General features: G+C 45.3%; 1 protein-coding gene and 1 long non-coding RNA gene across 2 annotated transcripts in view; one reads left to right on the forward strand and one right to left on the reverse strand.

The window, feature by feature from the left end:
* The window catches only part of il34 (interleukin 34), a 147,277-nt gene that overhangs the window by 96,984 nt on the left and 28,402 nt on the right, over positions 1 to 21,891 (reverse strand). The window lies entirely within an intron of this gene.
* LOC130114214 (uncharacterized) lies at positions 436 to 3,730 on the forward strand. Its single transcript, XR_008810383.1, has 3 exons — positions 436 to 648; positions 3,051 to 3,207; positions 3,332 to 3,730. It is a non-coding gene; the product is annotated as an uncharacterized LOC130114214 (long non-coding RNA).

A 21,891-nucleotide genomic window follows, 5' to 3' on the forward strand; every position in this document is an offset into this window, starting at 1 on the left:
TTCTGTCTACTATGAAGTTGTCATCACGACTCTCCTCTACAGCTGATAGGCATTGACCTTGTACAGCCACACCTCAGGATTGCTTGAGTCCTTCTACATCAGATGCCTACAATGCATCCTGAGGATAACCTGGCATGACTGAGTGCCCCATACTGAAATACTCCGGAAGACCAACTGCATCAGCATGGAGGCTACCGTCACCCAGCACCAACTTCACTGGCTCGGTCATGTCATCAGGATGCCAAAGGAGCACTTACCGCGTAAAGTGCTGTATGGCCAGCTACATCTTGGCCGCCGCTTGGCAGGTGGTCAGAAAAAATGGTACAAAGACCAACTGAAGGCTATCATAAAAAAAGTGTGGCCTGAACTCGAGCCAGCTGGAGGACACTGCCGCCCAATGCGCCATCTGGTGGTAGCTCTGTCAACAAGGGGTGCAAAAGCTCGAGAAGGACTGAGGTGATCGACGGACCAGGAGATGACTAAAGAGACATGAAGCCAGTGCTACACCTACACCCCCAGTCAGTGCTCTCACCTGTTCTGTCTGTGGCAAACAGTGTGGATCACGGATTGGGCTTTACAGCCAAAAGAAGACTCACAAGTGACAGGGGCAGGATTGTCATCGTCGGACACGACGGACAACCTTAAGCAGTAAGTGTGTGTGTGTGTGTGAGAGAGAGAGAGAGAGAGAGAGAGAGAGAGAGAGAGAGAGAGAGAGAGAGAGAGAGAGAGAGAGAGAGAGAGGGAGAAAGAGATATGCGCATGTACATGATTGATTGATTGATTGATTGATTGATTGATTGATTGATTGACTGATCGATTGATTGATTTTATTCGACAACAAAAAATGAATACAGGTTATGGACTCCATGTACAATTTTCAGAAATTGTCAAAGATAATGTAAGAAAGTTAGTATGCTTATTTCCATTGTGGTCCTTGATGGAGAAGGGTACAAGGATAGTCGTCAGCAAATGACAAACTTGACAGTGCATACATTCCATACAACAGAGATACTATATACAAAACAAGGGTAAAAATACACTTGGCATTGCCCAATGTATTTATTGCACAATTGGCAATAAATACTCATAATGGGCTGTTCCTCCCACACACCTCTTAAACGTATGAGATAAGAATTTTATCTAACCCGTTCACCACATTTATGGTGGTATTGAAGCTGACCACTCCCTCAATTTCCTTCATGACTTTGGGTAGCTTATTCCATAAAACAGCTGCTGAGTATAAAAAGGTTGCCTTGCCAGCAAGTGTTTTAAATCTGTAGGGCACAGTCAGTCAAGCTCCCCCTAGTAACACAACTGTGTGTCCCTAACCCGGCAAAAACAATCCTCAGTACTGCACGCAAGTTAATCTGGTCAAGTCAAGTCAATTTTATTTGTATAGCCCAGCGGTGGCTAACCATGTGACATGGAGAGCCATGTGTATGCAGATTTTCATTCCAACCCGACTCCACACCAGGTAATTTCACTGATACATTCTTCCTCTTTGGTTGAAAGGTTGCTTATCAGTGAAATCACCTGGTGTGGAGTCTGGCTGGAATGAAAACCTGCATACACATGGCTCTCCATGGCACACGGTTAGCCACACCTGGTATAGCCCGATATCAAAAAGTACAAATTATCATAGGTCCACTCTGTCCTGTACCCTAAAGCAATTTACTCCCTTAAAATGAGAGGAAACCAAGTGAGTGTCCACTGGTAGCCTCAGAACATTTCTGACAAGGTTGTTCTGTGACGCCTGAAGTTTATTTTTGATTGCCTTTGGAATACCATCATATCAAGCACAACAGCCATAGTTAAAGTGACACTGAATTAGAGCACCAGCCAGTATTTCAAAAGGCCCAAAAGTCTGAAAATGTTGAGATCCTAGCCAAAAAACGTATCCTATTATTAGCCTTTGCAAGTACCTTCAAACCCATGTACTCTCCAGATAAACAATATACATACAAAGTAATTAACTGCAGAATTTTTTTTTTACTATTGTGGTATCATCAACCTTGATTTTAAAGCACCAGACTTCTTCAAATTATGTCTAGAACCGAATAAAATAAACTCAGTTTTGCCGAGGTGAAGTGAAATTTTATTTTCACTTAGCCAACTACTAGCCGATGTAAACTCTTGAGCTTAAGGTTTTTCAGTCACACTTTTATCTTTGTGCGACATAAGCAAGGCAGAATCTTCTGCATCATGTGCATGTGTGCTTTGCTCCTGTTGTCTGAGCAGAGTTTATATTTGCTATTCTGAGGCCCACATCCTGTGTACTCTCCAAGGACAAGAGCATATTGTCAGCATTTGGTGCATCAATCTAGATGTCTGACAGCAAACTTTACAGGTACGGGGTCTAATGCATGCAGAATTATATTGCAAGCAGCAATATCACTTGTAGATCTGGACTGTGTGAGAAATTAAATGTAGGGAGTTACATTTTAACAGTTCATATATCACAAATGTTGATGTACATCTTAAGGCTGCAAAAAAGTGGTTGAAAGTATTGTATATGGTCAAAACTTTATGGCAACCCTTAAGCCAATGCCGCTTGTTGTAGCAAAATAACAAATCAAATGGTCAGAGGAGACAAGTGGCTTAATAGCCTCAATCTACACCACCCTGTTGTAAGCATGACCATTGATGCTGATAAAAAAAGTGACTCTGACTTTAATTGTCCTAGTCTTGTCACAGTGAAACCCTGAGAATCAGTGCTAGATGATGTATATTGTTTATACGTATCCACGTTTGAGATGGTTGGTATTTTCACTAACTCATTAGTATGTATATGGTCACTGGACTGCCATACAACTGGTCAAAAGAAGATGAAATGGATACTGAAGCTAAAAGAAAGTATTGACTGGGTACTGGCAGCTGACATGAACAAAAATTAGGTATTTGGTCCAACATGGCATACACCTTCATTCACAAGCAAATAAATAAAGTCTAGTAAGAATACACTGAGTCACAATTTAGACAGCAAAATTGTTGGATCTGTAGATTGTGCATTCCTTACACAGTGTTTTTTTCCCTTAATATTTTCTTCTCAGGCATTCAAACATGCATGCTTATAGCTTGCAGATTGGAAAAGCACTGGTAACACACCAAGTTCAAGGGAGACAACACTTTCCAGAGACTCCAGCTGTTTCAGCCATGGGCAGGAGAAACTAGGAAGTGGTTCCTCATCCTGCCCTGTCCTTTCCTGAGGTAAAGTGTGTTGTGTTTCTGTCTCTTATCTTGTCTTGTGAGTGTATCAAGAACTAATAATCAGCAGAGACATGTGTTGCTATAACTTCCTGAAGCACCAGATATCTTTTTTTCATGGTTGCAGCCAAAGGCAAGAAGAGGAGGAGAAGTCAAGTGTGTAAGCCTTCTGATGAAAGCATTATTTATTCTACATGCTGCAAGAGCAAGAAATTCATTTGTGGATCTTGTCCATCAAGTTCTGCTTTCACACACACACACAAACACGCACACACACAGAAAAGAGAATGAAACGCAGGAGTGAAAAGTAGGAGTGAAAATATGAAACAATATTTTTAGAGTAAAACTTGTTACATCATGTATATATATCATTATATTCTGTCATTCAGAATAAAAATTGATTTATATTTTGCTTTTATATAAAAGATATTTGAATAAACTAAATTAACTCACAGTGATGTCCTGTCTGTAAGATGTCTATTGGCGTGGATTACTTTGTCAAAATATAAAACTTGGAATAAAGCTCCATGACAGATCAAATAAAACAAAAATCAGCAGTTTACTGCTAAAATATTTTGTGTCATATTTGTTTTTCATTGCAAAATATGATCATTCCCCCGCCTCCACTGCAGTAGATAAATCATGAACTACATTTTTTTCCACTCAAAACGATTGACACAATCGAAGGTAAATGTGATCTATCAAGGATAAAATAGCCAATATTTCTAAAAAATATTGATTATATTGTTAGTGCTTGACATGAAAATAACATTAATCTTCTTTTTTTTTCTTTTTCTTTTTGCATAATTCCTGCTTGTTGCATTCCTGTTGATAATAACTATGTCCTGGGTACATTTGACCCAGTAATGGTAACAGAACAGGAGGGTTAGGAAAGACCCCAAGCACAAATGAGCTGGCCTAATTTGGAAACACTCAAAAGAAAAGAAGTTAGCTAGTTGACTGCAGACTATGGCTGCAGATAGTAAATTTTCCTGAGGTCCCTGGTTCATTTCTGGCTTGGGAGTTTGTGGATTTCCCATGTGTTTTCCACTCAGGGCTTCCAAGGATGTCAGCACTCCAACTAAATGCTGGAATCACAGTGAAAAGGTTTTTAATGTCCTTAAATCTCCATTCCTTGTCAGGAGCCCTCATAATGGCTTCACTTTGAGCAAGCTAATGTGCCTGATCCTGTTGCCTCTGCAGAGCTTGCATAGGGGCAGAATTTGTTTGCAGGGTAATGCCAGTGTGCTATAACCCTCCAGTACGGTATGCTCCACGAGAATCTAAGATTAGTAACATTGTTTGCAGGGCTTGTAAGGTGGCTTCATGGGAACGGTTGGCCTGATCTGATAGTCAGGCATGGCAATTTGAGAAGCATTTACAGCACATGGAGAAAGCTGACAGGCTGGCCGACAGACAACTGAAGGTGAAGGCTGGAATATTGCTGAAGGAGTAGGGTAGTGATATTCAACTATGTGGCCATGGAGGTCTGTGTGTATACAGGTTTTCTTTTCAACCCAGAAAACCTGCAAAGACATGGACCTCCATGGCACATAACTGAATACTACTGCAGCGGGGGTCATCATGAAAGCACTATCAATGTCGGGTGCTTTGCCGAATTGCTTGGTTAGAATGATGTGAAAGACAGTTCTTGTCATGTTGAGGTGGCTGTGTATGTAAGAATGAGTCTGAATCAGAGACTGATAGAAAGACATCCGTTTTGGATTATTCAAAGTAGGTGTAGCTAGGACCCCCTTTTGTGTCCCTGTCTTCCTGTCTCTCTACCCCACCTCTCTCTCTCTTCCCCCCTTTGGAATGTCACCAAACATGAGTAAGCAAAGTCCTTTCATATACTAACTGAGTTTGGAAAGTGGCCTTCGACCCAACCCACATAAAGGTACCAAATTGACATCAAACAGACCAGAGGACTTTCCAAAGGAATCATGTTTTTGACATGGTTATTCAATTTATAGCAGGACAGGAGAACATTTAACGGCCTTTCCAGGTTATCTTCACCATTGATCACCGGAAGGACAGTTAATCCCATCTCTACACAAGACAAGAACTCTTGTCCACAGAAGAGGAAAGAACTTTCCCATCTCATCATTGGTAAAGATGGGAGTTGTGTATTCAAGGTTAAATACATGTTCTGTTGGTCAGGACAATGACTTGAATTAATCAGCTCAAGTTTCATTCTCTCCTTCTCCCTCTCTCTCTATCCCTGCCTCTCTCTGCTTTAAGGTAACTCTCTTTGATTTTGTACATATCTGAATTTATATGAATCAATTGTTTAACCCTCTAGTAACAGTATTACTAACAAGTATTACTCAGCAAACAATTTCATGAACAATGATCTAGGCCCCTTAAGTCCACCCATTATTCAAGCCGCTTATCCCAACCGGGGTAACGGGATGCTGGAGCCTATCCCAGCAGTCACTGGGCGGCAGGTGGGGAGACACCCTGTACAGGCTGCCAGTTCATCACAGGGCCGACACACACACACACACACACACACACACACACACACACACACACACACACACACACACACACACACACACACACACACATTCATACCTAGGGACAATTTAGTATGGCCAATTCACCTGACCTACATGTCTTTGGACTGTGGGAGGAAATCGGAGAACCCGGAGAAACCCATGCAGACATGGGGAGACCATGCAAACTTCACACAGAGGATGACCCGGGACGACCCCCAAGGTTGGACTACCCTGGGACTTGAACCCAGGACCTTCTTGCTGTGAGACGAACATGCTAACTACTGCACCACTGTTCCATGGCCCCATAAGTATAATGCGTAAATGGGCTGAGATATCGATTCAAGATTTTAACTGCATTTTTAGCTTGTAACCATACTGTCATCTAGCGACCATAGGTGGTTAGGTCTCTCGGGTCAAACAATATGCTGTTATCTGTTTTATTATTTGATTTTATTATTTCTTTTCATTTTGTTTTATTGATGTTATTCAGTTAATCGTCTCGTACAAGATGGTATTCTTATCATATGGTAATAATGAGTCATTAGTTTACGTCAGTTCATCTGCTGATAGTGTCTTGCTCAATTGAAGGGGCTGAATTTTGCTGCCATGCCAAGGCAACTCCTGCTAGTGGAACTTATCACAGCCACAGAATTATCACTTTTCACAGCCACTCCCCCATACACATCAATGGGGTGGAAGAGGAGCGTGTCTTTAGCTTTAAATTCCTATGAGTGCACATCAGCAAGGAACTTTCCTGGACATCAAACACCCAGGCCCTGTGAAAAAGGCCCAACACCGACTGCATTTCCTGAGGAGGCTGAGGAGCGCTCGTTTATCCCCCAAAATTCTCACCAACTTCTACCACTGCACCCTAGGGAGCATCCTGACCAGCTGCATCTCAGTGTGGTATGGCAACTGCACCTCAGTAGACCAGAAAGCTCTGCAGCGGGTCGTCAAGGCGGCCCAGCATATTACCGGTACCCAGCTCCCAGCCATAAAAGACATTTATCACAAACGCTGCCTTCGAAGGGGTCTGAGCATCAGCAGAGATCCCACCCACCCAAACCATGGACTGTTCTCCCCCCTGCGCTCTGGGAGGCGCTACAGGAGCCTCAGAGCTCACACTACCAGGCTCAAAAACAGCTTCTTACCCCAAGGTGTTGCCCACCCAAACCTGGCTACCCACTGAATGTCTGCACATTGTTTTTAATAACAATAAATTGAATTGAATTGAGTTAGTGATTTGTAACAACAACATCATGGACCTGGAAGCAGAGCAACTGTGGACAACATTTTCAGCCTGCCTCAGCAATGTGAAACCACTGCCATCCACCATCAACAGAGACAAAAGGAATGCACTCACGACTCTCAGTAAGGACAATAACATCATCATCTTTTCAACAGATAAAGGCAGATGCACTGTTTTATCAAACCAGGCAAAATATCATGAAAAAGTTATGATGTTACTAAGGGACATCAATACTTATGAGGCCCTGAAACCAGATCCAGGCAGTGGTTGCAAGAAAAAGGTGATTGTCTGAAGCTGTTAGAACACGACAATGCTACTGAAATAATTTTGTACCATAGATTATACCCAAGGGAAGCTGTATGGTTTACCTAGGATACATAAACAGGATGTGCCATTACAGCCTATTTAGTATGATTAATTCAGTGACCTATAACATCTCAAAGTTTCTGGCAACTATTCTTAATCCATTGGTAGGCAGTAATGAACATCACATTCAGAACACTATGGATTTTGTGGATAAGGTGAGGGACATCATTATGGAGGGGGATGAAACAATGGTCTCTTATGATGTTAAGTCTCTCTTCACATGCATTCCTGTTGCTGAAGCAGTGTAGGTAATCCATGGGAAATTGCAGGACGACCCCACCCTTCGGAATGGGACCATCCTTAACACTGACCAAGTGTGTCTGCTCCTGAAGCTGTCTTCAGTCCATGTACTTCACATCCAGGGGGCAGTACTATAGGCAGAAACATGGGTGTCCGATGGGTTCCCCAGTTTAACCTGAATTGGCCAACTTGTATGTGGAGGAGGTGGCGAGTATTGGGCCAGATGTCCTACTTGTCAAAAGGAATGCGAGGCAGTGCGGTGGCCTCTCGCTTCCTGGTGTAGCGCCAGTAATAAGAGACGACATCAATGAATCACACAACACAGATGGAAACGTGCGGCAGCAGCCATTTAGTTAAACCGGAAGAACAACAGAGACTGCCACGCAGGCAGACCGGAAGGGAGGCTTGGTAACTATAGCAACCACAACCAATACTGGCGTCACCCCTTTTTTAGACCCCCCCCTACACACAGCACAACAATAATACCACAGAACACCAGGCAACATCACAGCTCAGGCTATATAACTAGGTCTGTAAGGTAAGGCAAAACGTTATCACCAGTATACACAAACAACTGGTCTAAAGTTCAAAGTCCTCTAAATGCCGCGGCAAGCGCCGGCAATGCTCCGAGCGTCGAGGTGCAGCAACAGGTGCAAAAGCAGGCACACACTCGCCAGGGGAGCTCCCCCCAGGCTCAACCTCGACAGGAGGCACAGTCTCATCCCCCAGCTTCATATCGTTATCACAAGGCAGGCGAGGTGCAGGTGGGGGCTCGGCAATGGCTGGCGGTATGTCAGGGCAGTGCGGGACAGGGTTGTCCAACACGAAATCGTCTGTGAGGGGTTCAGAGGCCGTAGAGGGACCTTCCACTTTGTAGCAGTCACCCAGCCTGACCCTGTTGAGACCCCGTGAACTTCTGGATATTGCACCATGAACCATCCACGCTCGTGACGAGGTACCTGTCACGGGCCTTTGACTTATTCCGGTCACCATACAGGTACACCAGTTCACCAGGTCGAATAGCGGGAGGCACGGCGACACAACCAGAGGGCACCTTTGACTTCATGCTGTACAGATGGTTGGTGACACGCTCCGAGTGTTGTTTCAGGATGAGGTCCTGGTCGACCACAGCCAACTGCCTATGGGAGAACTGGTCACGCTGAAGCAGCATTTCACGGGCAGATAATCCACGCGACCTAACACGACTGTTCAGTTTGGCCGTAGCGACAGAGAGTAACAGGGGAGTAACAGCCCTACAGTTAGGCTCAAGATGAAGAATCTCCCCCTGAATCTCTTGAACAGCCTTCTCCGCCACTGGGTTCTTATTGACATTCTTGGCGTTGCCCACCTCAACAACTAGTCTGTGCATAGTGAGGGCCCCATCCCCTGCCAATGCAGCAAAACCAGGGACAGGGTCAGTTCTGATCACAGCAAAGGGGCCGTCGAGAGGGCACAGACCCACACACAAGCGGGTTAAAGCGTCCCTGAGAGTGTCTCTGCGCTCGTCGTCGATGAGAACACATCAGCCACAAAAGAAGACCCGACGACTTCCGGAGGGTCACTCGTAGACTGGTCAGATATGAACGCAGGGGCTTTCTTCAGAGCTGCACACTGGTGGCAGCCGCCGGAGACACGTTACACAGCAGAGTCCATATCCAACGCGTAGACGTAGTGTTGTACAACTGTCTTCAACTGGGTGCCAGTGGGGTGATCGAGCTTGATATGGAGAGAGGTCAGTAGGCCATCGAGGACAGACTGAGGCACACAATGCAGTCCGTCAAGGCTGCGAGGGGGGTGTGCCGGCGAACAACTAGGAGGCCGTCCTTAGCCACTGTGGTGACGTTCAGGTAACGTTTCACATCCCGAATGTTAGTCAGCTTCTTGGATGGACGCGTACCCTGACGGAGGTGAGCGCGGGTCCGTCTGAGGTCAGAGCACTCTGCCTGTATGGCAAGCCAGGCCGACCTGTTGGTGAAGGGCAACTTCTCAGCCACACGCACAACATCTTCCGCTGTGACTTGGCGCACGCCGGAGTCGGCGGTAGAGCAGACAAAGGCACATATCTGGCAGGTAGGGTTGTCACACTCTGGTGCGTTGCGGCTAGCGAAATCAGATGGCAGGATGCCGGATGAGCACTTGGAACCGGCTAGCGGTAGACAGGAAGGAAGTGACACGGGGGCTTGCTGAGAATTCTCCCCTGCACAGCTTCTCAAAAGCCTGTACACATGGCTTGCTGTCTGTCAAAACACAAGCTTTCTGGGATGACTGGGTTATGTAGGGGGCAAAGTGTTTCACCGCCACAGCTATGGACAAGGCCTCAACCTCACAAGGCAGCCAGGAGGTCTGGTTTTTGCGCAACCTCGCGCTGAAGTAGCTTGCGACCTTCACAGTGTCCTTGCAGGTGACATACAGCGTAGCTCCTAGGCCCGGCTCTCTGACGGCGCCGTCAGTTACAATCCACAGCTGGTCTGCAGGCCGTGGAAGCGTGATGCCACGTGTAGAAGATAGTGCCTTCTGAGCAGAGGCGAAGGCACACAGCAGCTCGTCTGACCACAGGATCGCCTCCTTCGACTCCCGCCCAGCGACTGCGTCGTCCAACGGGGCCAGCACAGCAGCACAGTTCTTCAGTACACGAGTCAGCACCTTGTATGCGCTAATGAATGAACGCAATCCCGTCACAGTCTTTGGAGGGAGGCACGCACGCAGCCAGGGCAGAGACATGGTGAGGGCTGGCCTGGATTGTATCCTGACGCCACACCCAGCCCAGGATGTCAGAGTTGAGATTCTCAACGACGAGGCCCTCAAAATAGAGGTCATGGCCATCTCTCTGGAAGTGTGTCCGTGTCTCTCCCAATACTTTCAAAAGGGACGAGCCATCTGCTTGGAATGTGGACTGATACTTCCTGTCACGGTGACGCCCAGCCTGGTCGCGTATGAGGCCCTCATCATGTTGCCTGTTGCCCCACTATCAACGGTGAGACGCACAGGGCAGTGTCCATGGAAGGCATCGAGGTACGGGGACTGTTTGATAAGTACACATTGCACACCACTAGATGGCGCTGGCTCCCCACTAATGCACTCCTCTACCTCATCATCAGTCTCGACCTGCTCTCCCAAAACCTGGTGTGACTTTGCCATGTACTTTTTATCTTGGGGGGGGGGGGGGCAGAAAGGAACATTTGCTGAGGAAGTGATTATCAGGCCTGCCGGCACATTTACAAAGGGGACATGACCTCCTTGTCCGGACAGGGATGGATTGCTTTGACTTGGGAAGTTCAGACACAGCCGCGCGCATAGCCCTAGCATCCTCTGAGGCCTGCAGTTCCTCTAGTAATGAATCAAGGGCTTGTGATATTTCTGGTTTAATGGATGCCAATGTGCGAGACCGCAACTCAGTGCCGTACCATTGTTTGACGAGCTTCGGTAGATCACCATGTATGAGGCGGAGCCATGTGAGCACAACAAAGTTCTCCAGTGAGGGCGTCAACTCCTCGTCCTCGGTCACAGTCTGTCCCATGTGACTGATGCCAGAATCTTTACACAGTAGATTGTCTTCCGTGAAGGCCATCATGCGTTGATATAAATCCTCTGGTCTCTCATCAGGCTCCCGTTTAATAGCAGCAAAGTCAATGAAATGAGCCCCGGTGCACTGAAAGCCATAATGTAGACGAATAGCTCGCCATATGCTGTCAATAGATGTGGAGTTCCTAACTATGCCGTGACGAGAGATTACAGAACAATAATTGGCTATCTGTCCCAACATTAGCTCTAACATGGCTACCTTCTGTTCTTTATTGCGACGTCGGGGCGCGGGAATATCTTCACCGTCATCTGTGAATCCCCGGACAGGGGGCGTTTTAGACTTCGTCTCCCACTCCACGCCATCGAGCAGGAAGGGGGCAAACCCGGCGTCGAGCGACAGTATATAAAGCAGGTTCTGACGCCAGTTCTCAAAAGAGTTCACCGTCTCGATCTTTGTTAAACACCACTGCTTCGGTGCTCTGTGTGTCGCCATGCTCCCCACTTAGCTAGCACAACTGTGTCTGAGCTAGCCCAGCTGCGTCTGGTGGTAGACGTGACTACCCTGTGATTCCCCTGGAAGGGCTACCGCGATTAGTTCGGCAAATATCAGTCTTCGGGACGTAAGTCTGGTATGCGCTGCCACTGTTGAATGTTTTATTATAATATAATGTACGCCCTTACTTATTGTGTTCATAGTAATGGATATAACTCCTGTGCCCAGTAGAGGGCAATAATATTATTTGTCCACCAGAGGGCAATGTTTACACTAGGCAGTGCATCAGGATGTGATGTCACTGCCACTTCTTCTGTTGGTAGCCTACCAGTTCCGGTAGACTTGTTGATTCAAGATCATGCGACAACATGGTCGCATGATGAGCCTGATGGAAAATAAATATGCCAAAGGCTAAAGATACTAATAGTGTTAAGTTGTATCAATCTCCACCGCTACGCCGATACATCTGACAGGTTATGGGCCCAGTCATGCCAGTTTAGAGCAAGGAAAGGTAACAGAAAAACGAACTTTTGTCTGTTAGCCAAGTGAAGCTACTAGCTAGGCTAAAAGGGCTTCTGAAGACGGCGCCGAGAGACTCCCGCTGAAAATGCAGTGAAAAGCGCGCAACGAGAGTTTCTACAAGCCGCAGTTCAACGTTTGGAGATTGAACTTGGAAAAGAAAGTGATAATGGCGGCTGCAGCAGGAACGATCTCCTTGGTACAGCAGCAGTTAATGAGGCCCGTGTTCGACGGAGCAGAGGATAAGTACGATCTGTGGGAGACAAGATATCTTAGCCGGTTACACATTCTGAAATTAAAAGACACTATTTTACAAGCACCAGCCGACGGTGCCGATGCTAACGCTATAGCTACAGATGTAGCAAGAAATGCAGACTGTTATGCACAATTAGTAAATTCACTTGATGATAAGAGTCTGTCATTAATAAGACACGATGCTGCTGAAGATGGCCGCAAAGCTCTAAAAATATTAAGAGAGCACTATACAGGTAAAAGCAAGCCAAGGATTCTGAATCTGTACACATCCTTGGCCACTATAAGTATGGAAGGAACTGAGACTGTTACAGATTACATAATAAGGGCAGAGAATATTATAACAGCTCTCCGCGATGCAGGAGAGAATATAAGTGATGGGCTACTTGTAGCCACCATCTTGAATGGACTGCCTGACTCATTCAGACCACTGGCTGTCCATGTAACACAAAATGAGGACAATGTCACATTCCAAGACTTTAAGAGAAGGTTGAGGGTGTATGAAGAGTCCGAAAAGATGAGGACGTCTGGATCTGCGGACACTGTGATGAAGACTAACACTAAGCAAAGCAAACAAGGCACCAAGACACAAAGAAAAGATGGGGAAGCCACTCTGACGTGTTACCGATGTGGTGTTAAAGGACATGTCAGGACCAAGTGCACCCAGAAAGTGTGGTGCAGTCACTGCAGGAGCAACTCGCACGCTGACTCAGTGTGCAGGAAGAAGGGAAAAGGAGACGGAGCCCGAAAGGTTGCAGAGGACGAAGAGGAGGAGAGCAGGAACGACAGGGACTTCCTCTTCATGACGACGAGCAACGACAGGCCACCAGCCAATGTGAAAAAGAAAGGGATCATGGTGGACGCTGGGGCGACATCTCACATTGTGACTGATATTGCCATGTTCGAGAGCTTCGATAACACTTTCCAGCCCGACGCCCATTCAATCGAGCTGGCAGATGGAACTAAGTGCACGGGGACAGCGCAACGCAGAGGGAAGGCGCTGATCTCTCTACTAGACAGCGATGGACGAGAACAAACCGCACAGCAACAGGACGCATTGTATATGCCGACGTACCCGCACGACATCTTTTCAGTGGCAAGAGCAACCAATGCAGGGGCGACAGTGACTTTTAAGAGAGGGGACAGTCACATGCTCACCAAGAAGGGTACCAGGTTTGATTTCCATGAAAGTGGTAATTTGTTCTACCTACCCACTGTTGTGAAAAATGTTGATACTTGCAGTGTGTGCCATGACATGCAAACATGGCATGAGATTTTAGGGCATTGCAACTACGAGGATGTAAGCAAACTAATGGGTGTGGTAAGAGGTATGGAAATACGAGGTAGTGCTGTTAGACCAGCACAGATGTGTGAGATATGTACTAAAGGAAAGTTCACACAAACACGGAATAGAGAGGCAGATAAAAAGGCTACAGAGCCTCTTCAGCTAGTCCATACGGATCTTGCTGGTCCCATGAGAACCCCAAGTCTAGAAGGTCACAAGTATGCACAGTCTTTTACAGACGATTATTCGGGTGCGATGACCGTATATTTTCTCAAATCCAAAAGTGATGCCTTACAGGCCACAGAGAGGTACTTAGCAGACTCCGCCCCCTTTGGAAAGGTCAAAATAATTCGCTCAGATAATGGGAGCGAATTCACCAGTAAAGAGTTCAGAGCACTGCTAACCAAAAATGGCATAAAACATGAAACATCCGCACCCTATTCACCTCACCAGAACGGTACAGCAGAGAGAGGTTGGCGAACCCTCTTTGAGATGGGTAGGTGTATGCTGCTAGACAGCAAGTTACCAGATACACTGTGTAGTCATGCTGTGCAGACCGCAGCACACGTAAGAAATAGGTGCTATAGTAAACGCACCCAGCAAACACCATATGAGATGCTTACAGGCAAGAAACCAGACATGTCCAGACTTCAGAAATTCGGGTCTGTGTGTTTTACATACACACAAGAGAAAGGGAAGATGGACTCCAGATGTAAAGAGGGTGTTTTCGTGGCCTACGATAAGAATAGTCCTACTTATCTTGTATATTTTCCTGACACACAGAAGGTATCACGACACAGGTTGGTGAAGTTCAACAATAGGACCCCTAAAGAGAAAGAAACACAGACACAGGGACCACACAGTGAATGTCAGGACAGGGAGGTAGAACCCATGGTCTATGACAATGAGATAAATGATGATGAAAATGCATCAGGTCAAAGTGTTGGTGGTGATGTTTCTGAGGTCGAGAGTGAACAGCCAAGCAGTGGGGGAGTTAGAAGGAACCCACCTACAAATAGGAGAATGCCAGCGCATTTACAGGAATACGACACTGATACAACAGACACACTGGTAATTTGTGTAGATGCTTGTTACAGAGCTGTTTGTGACATACCACAAACTTTTCAGGAAGCTATCAGGTCAACAAAGTCAAAACAGTGGAAAAATGCTATGGATGACGAAATGCAGTCACTGAAAGAGAATGAGACTTTTAAAATCACCCAGTTGCCACCAGGCAAAAAGACAGTGGGGGGCAGGTGGGTGTATTCCCTAAAGAGTGACGCTAATGGGTCAGAAAAATGTAAGGCTAGATATGTAGCTAAGGGCTACAGCCAAAAGGAAGGTATTGACTACGAAGAAACCTTCTCGCCGACAGCTGACATGACTACTGTTAGAGTTGTCATGCAGAAAGCAGTGCAGGACGATTTAGTTTTACATCAGATGGATGTAAAAACTGCATACCTGCATGCAAAAATAGATAAAGAGATATACCTAGAACAACCAGAAGGTTATGAGGAGGTATCAAAAACCGGAGAACGACTAGTATGCAAACTACAGAAGTCCCTTTATGGACTTAAACAGTCCGGCAGGAACTGGTATGCTCTGTTACATGCATACCTCACAGAAAATGGTTTCAAACAAAATCCTGCTGATAACTGTCAATACACAAGGGAAAAGGAAAATGAAAAAGTAATCATTATTGTATGGGTTGATGATCTAATCATTGCCGCTAACAATGAGGATGTTGTGAAAACTGTAAAAATGATGCTCACCGCTAGGTTCAAAATGAAAGACCTGGGGAAACTCAATCATTTTCTAGGGATTGATTTTCACCAGTCAGGGAGCCAAGTCACTATGTCACAAGAGAGGTATGTGAATAAAATCCTCTCCAGGTTTGGGATGCAAGACTGTAAGTCTAGAGAGACCCCATGCGAGGCAAAACTAGAATACACAGAGGATGCAGAAAAAATGGAAGATCCAAGGTTGTATCGAGAGGCAGTTGGGAGTTTGATTTATTTGGCTACTTGCACTAGGCCAGATTTAAGTTTTGTGGTCAGCAAACTTTCCCAACATTTCTCTGATCCAACTGAGGAGCACTGGAACACAGTAAAGCACGTGTTCAGGTATCTCAAGGGTACAAGTCACCGTGGTTTATGTTTTAAAAGGGATTACAAAAGTCAGCTAGGGCTTATAATCCACAGTGATGCTGACTGGGCCTCAGAGGTCTCTGATAGACGTAGCACCACGGGATATTGTGTCAGCCTAAGTGAGAGAAGCTCTCTCATGTCTTGGAAGAGTAGGAAACAACCGACAGTTGCACTATCTACCTGCGAGGCAGAATACATGGCCTTAGCGTCAGCTATTCAGGAGTGTATGTATTTACATCAGCTACTCAAGGGTATGGATAAATACAAATATGCACAAACTAAGGTTTATGATGACAACCAAGGAGCAATTGCTTTAGCAAGAAATCCAGTTAATCGCCAAAGATGTAAACACATTGATATTAAATATCACTTCATACGAGAGACTGTTAGTAGTGGTAAGATATCTCTGGAATACTGTCCTACTGACAGCATGATCGCTGACTTGATGACCAAACCAGCCACAAAGCTACAACTTAAAAAGTTTGCTCAGCACTTGTTTGGTACTTGAACTGCTAAAACGCCATGTATGGTGTGACTCATTGTATTTTTGTTATTTTGGTAACTAATCCCCAAATAGCGGGAATATTTTTGGTTATTGTTTTCTACATTGCACTGTTATACCACAATAAGCTATGTGCGAGTGGGGGTGTTGAATGTTTTATTATAATATAATGTACGCCCTTACTTATTGTGTTTATAGTAATGGATATAACTCCTGTGCCCAGTAGAGGGCAATAATATTATTTGTCCACCAGAGGGCAATGTTTACACTAGGCAGTGCATCAGGATGTGATGTCACTGCCACTTCTTCTGTTGGTAGCCTACCAGTTCCGGTAGACTTGTTGATTCAAGATCATGCGACAACATGGTCGCATGATGAGCCTGATGGAAAATAAATATGCCAAAGGCTAAAGATACTAATAGTGTTAAGTTGTATCAATCTCCACCGCTACGCCGATACATCTGACAGCCACCACGCCAGTAATAAGAGACGACATCAATGAATCACACAACGCAGATGGAAACGTGCGGCAGTAGCCATTTAGTTAAACCGGAAGAACAACAAAGACTGCCACGCAGGCAGACCGAAAGGGAGGCTTGGTAACTATAGCAACCACAACCAATACTGGCGTAGTGATTGCCGTGGGTCCATCAGGACCTTAGCATATGGCCGCTCCTACGCAAATGTGTCTGCAGCAGTACCTTCTCATGGTATCTCCTGTTTTCACAAAGTCTGCTGCGGGGGCAACCGGGTGGGTCGATTGGACCTTGTTAGCCTTGGTTGGCAGCCAATTTAGGAGAAGGACAACTCTGATTTCAAACCCAGGTAGATGAAGCTCGTTAGTATGTTGGGCAGTTCATCTAGGAGAAGGAAAATTCTGATTTAAAACCTCCGCTGCCTTGCGGGTATACTCGTCTACGGGAAAGGCTTCAGAAAGAAACCCTGAGGAAAAATCTGCATCCATCTCCATTGCCAGTCATCTCGCTGGTCTTATCACTGGTAGTAGGTGGTCTCGGATGAGAGAGTGGGGTTGATGATGTGCAACTCTTCCTCACTTTAATCATTGCACAAGTCATCAGTCATCCATCACAGGCTGACTAGATGGTCCTCGTCACTGCGATGGACGAATAACGGAGGAAGTGGAAAGAGGACTCTGATGTCCTATCCAGGGACACCGCCTAGCCACTGGTTCAGATTTGTGGATGATACCTGGTTTAAAATTAAATCTCAGGCTCTACCACATTTCACCAACCACATTAACTCTGTGGACAACCACATCAAGTTCATAAGGGAGGATGTGAAAAATGACAGGTTAGCCTTCTTACACTGTGAAATTACAACTGCTGATGGGGGACATTTGATTGTTGATGTTGCTGATGATGGTCTATCACCAAGCTGACGTGTCCCTATTGACACAGCGGCAGGGGAAGGGGACACGACTATGTTAAACAGGCCCTGGGAAGTGTGGTTATCCTAATTGGGCATTTGACAAAGCCAAGGAGATGCCCAAACAGTGCACCAGCCAACTGAAGAGAGGAGAAGGACAACAGCAGTCTAAGCATAAACCAGTAGTGATTCAATATGTGGCGGGAGTGGCAGAACAGTTGAGATGCATATTTTCCAAACACTGTGTCTCAGTTGCTTTCAAACCCCAAAACACTCCGCACCAGAAATTGGCCTACCCCAAGGACTGGGTCCCCCAGCACAAACCGAGCAATATAGTGTACGCTGTTAAGTGCCAGGAGGATTGCCTTGACTTGTGCATTGGGGAAACTAAACAGACGCTGGCCAAGAAGATGGCACAACACAGAAGAGCTAATGTGTCAGGCAAGGAGTCCACTGTGTATACCAGTGATTCTCAGACTTTTTCTGTCATGCCCCCCTTTGGATGAAGAAAAATTGTCATGTCCCCCGCCCCAACAAAATGGTGACAAAATGGCCAAGTTTATAACTTTATTTAAATAACATCAAGATCATGAACATTTCTTTCAGTTTTCTTTCAGTAATTTCTGTTGTGCAAATAACAAACACAAGTTCCACTCCAACTTTATCAAACCTCTTTTTGTAACATTTGTCACGAGATTACTCCATCAGTCTGTGTGCTTTTTCAAAAACAGAAAAGCGAAATCCATCCATCAATCCATTATCCAAACCGTTTATCCTGCTCTCAGAGTCACGGGATGCTGGAGCCTATCCCAGCAGTCATTGAGCGGCAGGCAAGTAGACACCCTGGACAGGCTGCCAGGCCATCAAAGCCCCCCCCCCCCACACACACACACACACACACACACACCTAGGGACAAAACATGTAGGTCAGAAAAACGAAATAAAATTTAAAAATCACTTTACTAGAACAATAACAATAAAGTTCAATCTGTGCAACAAAAGAACAAACGCAGATATTTGGGGAAAAACGATGAGCAAGTCAATTTGTGACAGCTCAAGTCTTATCACCGCAGTAGTGGCTGCAACAAGCCTGTTTTGCACTGCACATCTTTTCAAAACGGAGTTGCAGGCTTGATACTGCCATTCTCAAGTCATGTTCAATGTTGAGCTTAGATCTGTACTTTGTTTTAAGTGAGGCAACAGCAGAAAAGCCCATCTCACATAGATAGGATGTGGTGAAGGAAAGCAGAATGCCCACAGCCCTCTGTCCTATGAGTGGATACTCCCTCACCACACCAAGCCAGAATTCACTCAGTGTCTGAGCTGTAAAGCTCAGCCTCAGGGTGCACTCAGACGTCATCTCGATGAACTTGTCCTCTTCAGCAGAGCTGAAATCAGCAGGTGCTGCTGCATTGAATGGATCTGTCACCCAGTCATACTGAGTACTGTTGTTTGGGAAATATTTTTAAAAGAATCCTCTCAGGGAAGAGATGTGGTCCTTAAGACATGAAATCACTGTGGTGGCTCCAGAATCACTGGTTTCAACAAATTCACTCAAATTCTCAAAGAAGGGAGTATTTCCTTGATCAAGTCGCCTGCCCCATATCTCAAGCTTTCGAGTGCACTGATCTTGACTGCCAGGTGAGGAAGGTGCTTGTCTCTGCCTTGAAGCTGAATATTTAATTAATTCAGCTTTCCAAATATATTGCTGAGATAGGCCAGTTTCATCAGAAAATTTTCATCACTAAACTTGCTTGCAACTTCATGCAAACACTCCTCTAGCAACACCCGAATTTCCTCTCTGAGCTCAAACTTGCGACAACACTTCACCTCACGAGAGCCACCTAGCCTCGCTGTGAAACAACACAGCTGAATGTTCAGCTCTTATCTCCTCACAAACTGCAGAGAACACTCACGCTCTCAGGGGTCTTGTTTTGATGAAGTCGACCACGCTAACAACATCAGTCAAAACCTCGTTTAGGTTAGGGCTAATCCGTCTTGATGCTAGTGCTTCTCTGTGTATGACACAGTGCGTCCATTGCACATTTGGCGAGACCCTCTTGATTAGTGCCGGCAATCCCTTTGTTTTCCCTGCCATGGTCTGTGCACCATCCATGCAAACGCCCGCACAGTTCACCCATTTCAGGCCATGTTCTGTCAGGTAACAGTCAAGAAGCCTAAAGAGCTCATCAGCTCTCGCTCTACTTGGGACATACTTGCAAAACAGCAAATTTTCACACAGTGACTCTGACGAGACAAAGCGAACATAAACAATAAACAAGCAGTCTTTATTGTTGTCAGTGGCCTCGTCCACTTGTAAGACGAAACGTTTTTCTTTCAAGTTTTCAATGGGTTGTTCTTCAAGGTCATTTGAAATGTCGCATATATGTCTTATAACTGTACCATTGGACAGAGGGACAGCCTTCAATTCTGCGGCGCTTGTCTCATCAAACATAGCTGACACCATATCTAAAGCCGCAGGAAGTATGAGCTCCTCTGCTATTGTGTGAGGTTTCTTGCACTGGGCAATTCTGTATGTGACTTTGTATGATGCCATTAGTGCTTTGTTGTTCACTGATGCAGCTTTTACAAAGCAATGTTCCTGTTGACGGTATGCACCAAGTTTTATCTGAAAGAACTCGAGTAGCTTATTGATGTGACTGGGGGGGTAATATTTCTAAGTATCTTTTTAATTTGTTTGGTCTCATACTATCAGCTGCCAGAGTTTTCAGACATAAAATACACACTGGTCTCTCCTCATCTCCCACAGCATTCACTGTGAACCCAAGAGAAAGATAGACTTTGTCATATTTTCTTAACTTGGTTTTTGGTTGATTACCGTCAGCTAAGCATGTTGTCTTGTTTGTCTCGGAAGCATCACCTTTCTTTTTGTCCCTTTCAAATATCTCTCCATTCTGTAAACCTACAGACTCTCTCTCTCATGAAAGCACGTTTTGTTGATTGTTCTGCCATGAAAAAGATTCCGAAGTCAAAACAGTAGTTCAGCACCACACACACCCCCGGCACGCGTGCCCCCCTGCTATGCCTCTGTGCCCCCCCCCGGGGGGGCACCACACACTTTGAGAAACACTGGTCTACACCCATCTACAGGCCAGTGGCCACTCTTTCATGGATGAGGATGTGCACATCCTTGATAGGGAGGAATGCTGGTTTGAAAGGGGAGTCAAAGAGGCCATCTATATGAAGAAGGGCGATCATCCCTGAACCGGGGGGGGGTGGTCTTAGAGTACATCTGTAGCCATCTTACAATGCTGTGATTGCCTCTATTCCCCAATCATCTGTGAATGGTACACATGGCTATTGTAACTCTTAAAGAATAGTCATGGCAATTTACATATCAAACCGATCGTTGGTTTTGATTGTGATGCAACCATTTCAGTTGTTATGCAGTTTTGCTGTTTATAAGGTTGGGGACACCTGCAGTCAACTGAGACTGATTAAGTCACTTAGATGAGTGACGAAACGTTTCTCCCACTAAACACTGTGTCTACGTGAACTGATTCCCCTCTCTGGGGGTCTTGCTAGATAGTTTAGATAGATATCATTTTGGATAAGTGTTTAATATAATTGAATGATCGTTGTTTGATAATATGTTCTCTGGTGTGTTAGATAATGTGCTGTAATAAGCAACCCTGACTATGCAACTCACATCCAGGGCATGAGCCATTCTGATCTTTAAACAATAATGTCAGAGCTTGTAACTAAGGCTCTGACTATGACACTGAAAGACAAGCTACTAACGAAAATGTTAGGAAAAATGGTTTTTGTGATGTCTGCACAGCTCAGACACTAATACAAATGGGTAGAGCACACAACAAATAAACTAGCGGCCTGGAAATAAGAAGCTGCATGACTACGAGAAGAAAAGAAAGCCCTTACAATGCTGTGTGAACAGACTAAACAGTCTTAAACTAAAGCAAAAGGGCACATCGTTGAGTTAGAAACAACTTAGTGCTTCAGGTGAGGAAGAGAGTGAGGCTTCAGAAGACAAAAATAAAGCTGAGTTAAAAGATGGCTTATTGAAACAGGCAGTAGAGAAAAAAAAACTGAAAGCTCAGATCAAAGCCTATACCAAACACAGAAAGGCTGATCAAAAGCATATGCAAAGATGTGCAACAGCAACTGGTAGATAGTGAGTCCTATCAACAAACAGGAAATCAAAGAGAAAGAGCTGGAAGATGTTAAAAGAGAATTACAACAGTCT

This window comes from Lampris incognitus, chromosome 6 (assembly GCF_029633865.1).
Source record: "Lampris incognitus isolate fLamInc1 chromosome 6, fLamInc1.hap2, whole genome shotgun sequence".
Classification (NCBI taxonomy): domain Eukaryota; kingdom Metazoa; phylum Chordata; class Actinopteri; order Lampriformes; family Lampridae; genus Lampris; species Lampris incognitus.